The sequence below is a fragment of the Marmota marmota genome, unplaced genomic scaffold, assembly GCF_001458135.2.
Source record: "Marmota marmota marmota unplaced genomic scaffold, marMar, whole genome shotgun sequence".
Lineage (NCBI taxonomy): Eukaryota > Metazoa > Chordata > Mammalia > Rodentia > Sciuridae > Marmota > Marmota marmota.
In genome coordinates this window covers 2,065,981-2,071,313 of record NW_025999962.1, presented here as the reverse complement: position 1 = coordinate 2,071,313, position 5,333 = coordinate 2,065,981, and the positions used below count along the sequence as shown (strand labels likewise).

At 43.3% G+C, this 5,333-nt stretch overlaps 1 pseudogene; it reads right to left on the bottom strand.

Annotated features, from left to right (window-relative positions):
• Positions 1–4,266: 4,266 nt before the first annotated feature.
• On the bottom strand, positions 4,267–4,762 carry LOC107155784 (annotated as a pseudogene).
• Between the last annotated feature and the right edge of the window lie 571 nt (positions 4,763–5,333).

The window sequence follows — 5,333 nt, the reverse complement described above, 5'->3', positions numbered from 1 at the left end:
TGCAGGTGCCCTCCACTTCTGTGTGATGCCTTCCCACCCCGTTCTTGGTCTACTTCTTCCATTTACTATTGGTGGTGTTAAATGAAGTTTCCTTGTGTGAAAGGTAAATAAGCTTTGTCATGAACCCCAGGGACTGTCTGGGGAGGTCCTCTTCAGGGCACAGTGTCCTGGGTGTCTCTTTGCTGCCCTCCTTGGCCTGTGCTTTGTTTGGATCAATCCCCTTTCACCTGGATGTGCCTGGGTAGGTCACAGGGTTGGAACCTTCGTTTGGTTTCATTCATTTGCTCTTCCACCTGAGAAGCCTCCTTCCTGGCAGCACAGTGGTGATCATGAGAAAGCAGGTGGAATGACCCCTGCTGTTGCTTGCTGGAACAGATCAGTCCTTAAGTTTCCATTTTCTTAGTTGGCAGTGGTTCCATCTGGAGACCCTTGTTTGTGTTGTGAGAAAGTGGAAATGTGGTCAGGATGAGAGGAGATGCGCATATATATATATATGTGTGTGTGTGTGTTACTTTTCAGTGTTTATAAATTTATCAATATCTATTCTGTTAGGTCTGATTCATATTTGTTGCAGCTAATATTCTATTATATGTAGATACACCATTTTGTTTATTCATTCTTCAGTTTGTAATGGACATCTGAATTTTTCTCAGAAAAATTTTTTTCTTTTTAATATTGCATACTTTGCTGAATCTGTCTCCTGTACGCGTACGAGGATTTTTCTAGGCTTGTGAACCAGAAAGTGATGTTATATCATGTGGATCTGCTTTTCATGAAGAATCGCTGAGGCTCTCTTTAAGACTGTAGGATGCTGCAGAATTGGAAAGCAGTATGGTTTATGTAAAAATATTGTTAGTTAATGTTTTGAAGAAAGATTTCATTATCTGAATGAAGTAGGTGGCTTACTTGCCACTTCTTTTCAAATAACTTTGATGGAAGTCTGTTTTTCTTTTTAGCTATGCAAGACCAAATAAAAATTCAACTTTAATAAGATGAATTGAGGTTCCTTTGGTCTGAGCTTGAACTTTGTTGGAGCATTTTCTGCCCAGTAAACACAGGTGGCTGCCTATGAGGAATCAATGAGTTCCTGGCTGTGCTGGAAGGAAAAGCCTGCTGTCTCTGCCACCACTGAGGCTTTTGTGAAGATGACAAGCAAACAGTGCCCTGTGGGCCAGGCTGCCTGCTAGTTTTGAACCCTGTGAACGCACTGGGAGTAACAGGAGGAGCATGAGGAGGAGCGTGATAAATGCGCCTCACAGGCCACGTCATGCTGTTCACCGCGTGTTACCTGGTTATCTCATTTCACACCCGTTGTTTTCTTTTGTGTGTGTGTGTGATCCCTAGCCCTTTTTATTTTTATTTTGACACAGGCTCTCACTAAATTACTGAGGGTCTCACTATGTGGCCCAGGCTGGCCTTAAACTGTGCAAGGCCCTGGGTTCTATCTCTAGGACCACAAAAAAGAAAGCAAACTAATAAACAACAACAAAACCTACCAGCTAGTGTTAGAGCTGGAACGTGAACCTGGGCCCTTTGATTCTTAAACCTGGAAGCTCTCTGCCAATGTTACAGAGACCTCCGAGGAATTTTAGGAAAAAGACATGATGGATGTGTTGTATTTGATCTAAACAGACAATGTGCCTTAAAAAAAAAATAATCTGTCTATGTGTAATTTTTTGGAATATGACAAATGTTTGATTCTGCTCATAGGCTCTGTGGTCAGAAAGTCTGATAGGGCACAGTGGGGACTGCTGCTCTGTCCATGGTGTCCTGGGTATCACTGGGAGCACTTGAACTGGGGGCTGGATAGGGGGCTGGGTCACTGGTCCGGTGGTGGATTGGGTTGTCAGCAGGAGCCCCAGCTAGTGCTGTCAGTGGTCTTGGACACCTCTGGGTGCTCCTCAAGCTGGTGGGGTTTCCTCATGATGCTGGTTGGTATCTGAGAGAGAACCCAGGCAGCCAGGGGCAGTTGCATTGCCTTTTTCTTTCTTTCTTTTGGTCCTGGGGATTGAACTCAGGGGCACTAGATCCCTGAGCCACACCCCCAACCCTATTTTGTATTTTATTTAGAGACAGGGTCTCATTGAATTGCTTAGTGCCTTGCTTTTGTTGAGGGTAGCTTTGAGCTTGCCATCCTCCTGTCTCAGCCTCCTGAGCTGCTGGGATTACAGGCGTGTGCCACTGTGCCTGGCTTGCATTGCCTTTTAAAAAGTGACAGTGTCTTCATTGAGAGGTTCAGCTGGAACACAGGTCACCTGTTTAAATTCACCCACAATAGCATTCGCCATTTAAATTTGTAATTGAGTGATTTTTAGTGTTTTCAAAGAGTTGTAGCCACAGTCAGTTTTAGGACATGTTTTTCATCTGAAATAAAATTCCAACAAAACAAAACAAAACAAAAACAATCATCCTGGTCTCCCTTACCCTAAGCCCTGAACAACCAATAATAGACACTCTATAGAATTGCCTCTTCTAGACATTTCTAGTAAATGGAATCATGTTTTTATAATTTTTTTTTGTAGTTGTAGATGGATATCATGCCTTTATTTTATTTATTGTGTGGTGCTGAGGATTGAACCCAGTGTCTCCTTGCAAGCGCTTTGCCACTGAGCCATGCCCCAGCCCCCGTATGTGTTTTTTGATTGGCTTCTTGTACTTCTTGTTTTCAAGTTTTGTTGGGGGTCTGACCTGAACAGGAACTATGCTCATACATTTAAGTCCTGAGTAAAGAGGTCCTGGACTGGTATTGTACCCTGCGATGCAAGTGGACTTCACCTCCACCTGGATAAGAAAGGTGCAGCTCTGGGAGTGGGCGTCACCCGATGGGGTGAATTATACCCACCTGTTCACTGTACTCCTACCCTTTTGCCCTTTTTTGGATAGAATGTTCCATGGATTAGCTCCCCTTGTTAATAAAATCCGGGTTCGAGGCGTGCTCTTTCTTGGCTGCCTTGCTACCTTTGTGGGAGCTGGGTCAGACAGGCCGTCACAGAACCCAAAGAAAAAGGTATTTCTCTGTGTGTCATTATTTCATGCCAGCCCAGTTCACCTGGAGTGACTTTGACCTGTTTAGTTGTGTGTCGCGACAAGGGTTCATTCTTGTAGCATGTGTGTTTTTCAGCAAAATAAAACTCCGTCGACATTTGAGGTGTTTCTACCTTTTGTCATTATGAATAATGCTTCTGTGAATATTTCTGTGAATATTTTTGTGAATATTTGCTTTTTTTGGTACACCTTTTCCTTTCTCTTGGGTATATAATATTGGGAGTGGAATTACTGGGTTGTAAGGAAACTATATTTAATTGGTTGAGGAACTGTCAGACTTTTCCAAAGCAGCTGCACCATTTTCCATTCCCATCAGTAACCTTTGAAGTTTCTTTCTCTACTACCTCACCAACATGCCATTGTCTTTTTTTTTTTTTTTTTTTTGTACTGGGGATTGAACCCAGGAGTGTTCTACCACTGAGCTATGTTCCCAGCCCTTTTTTATATTTTAGTTCTAGTTGGACACAATACCTTCACTTTTTTATACTTAGTTGTAGTTGGACACAATACCGTCACTTTATTTATTTTTTACGTGGTATTGAGGATTGAACCCAGCGCTTTGCACGTGGTAGGCTAGCCCTGTTCTGCTGAGCCACAACCCCCAGCCTGCTTCCAGCCCTTAAAAAAAATTTTTTTTTTGAGACAAGGTTTTGCTAAGTTGCCTAGCCTGGCTTTGTAGTCTTCCTGCCCTGGCTTTGTAGTCTTCCTGTTTCAGCCTCCTGAGTCACTAGGATTAGAGACATGTGCCACTGAGCCCAGTCCTTTGCGTCTTTTTAAATTGCTTTGACTTTTTATTATTTTGTTTTAACATTCTTCATGTGTTCTAGATTCAAAAGCTTTATCAGATGTGTGATTTGCTAAGAATTTCTCCTGTTGTTTGGGTCATCTTTCTGCTTTCCTGATGGGAGCCTTTGAAGCACAGACACTTTTTAGTTTTGATGACAGTTAATTTGTTGTTTTTGTTGCTCTTGGTGTCATATCTAAGGAGTGATTGTCTAGTGAATATCACTCTTGCGCTTTCTGCTGATTAAGGTTCATAGTTTTAGTTCTCTTATGTTTGGGTCATTGATTTTTTTTTTTTTTTTAAGAATTTAACCTTTATTTTTTTTATTTGTTTTTATGTGGTGCTGAGAATTAAACCCAGTGCCTCGCCCATGGGAGGCAAGGTTTCTGCCACTGAGCTACAACCCCGCCCTACTGGTCATTGATTTTTTTTTCCCCGGTATATAAACTATTTATTAACAGAAATGGCCTACAGACTCATTTCTTCTTAGATACACCCACGGTGCGGCCGCGGCGCCCAGTGGTCTTAGTGTGCTGGCCTCGGACACGAAGGCCCCAGAAGTGGCACAGTCCCCTGTGGGCCCTAATCTTCTTCAGTCACTCCAGGTCCTCCCGGAGTTTATTGTCTAGACCATTGGCCAGAACCTGACTCTATTTTCCATCCTTTACCTCCTTCTGTCTGTTCAAGAACCAGTCTGGGATCTTGTACTGTCGTGGATTCTGCATAATGGTGATCACACGTTCAACCTCATCTTCAGTGAGTTCTCCAGCCCTCTTGGTGAGGTCAATGTCTGCTTTCCTCAACACCACATGACATACCTTGGCCCCACTCCCTTAATGGCAGTGATGGCAAAGGCTATTTTCCGCCTTTGAGTACTCGCAAAATGTGCTGGAACTTTTCAGGAATCACTAGAGACATGGCGGCAGCAGAGCGGCGGCGTGTAGGCCTCCTGTGGAAGAGCCTGGTCATTGATTTTTGAGTTTGGTTTTGCATGTGGTAAGGAGCAGGGTGCAGCTTTATTGTTTTGTATGTGGGTATTGAATTGTCCCAGCACCACTGTTGACAAGACCATTTTTTCCTCACTGAATCATTTTGGCGCCCTTGTCAAGTCCAGTTGACTGTAAGGGCAAGGATTTGATTCTGCACTCTTAATTCTTTCCATCCATCTCTGTTTCTATGCCAGGCCCATACATCCTGTGTATGGGTGCCGACTCTTGTAGTAAGTTTTGAAACCTGAAATTGTTGCTCTTTTTCATGACTGTTTTGACTGTTCTTGGTCCCTTGCATTTTGCCTGTTTCAGGCTCACCATGTGAATTTCTGCAAAGAAGCCAGCTGGGATTTTGGTAGGGATTTTGCTGAGTCTGCATTGAGTTTGGGGAATCTGGCCCTCTTAAGATCCAGCCATTTTTTGGGGGGCGGGTACCAGGGATTGAACTCAGGGTACTTGACCACTGAGCTACATCCCCAGCCCTATTTAAATTTTTTTTTTTTTTTTTAGTTGTA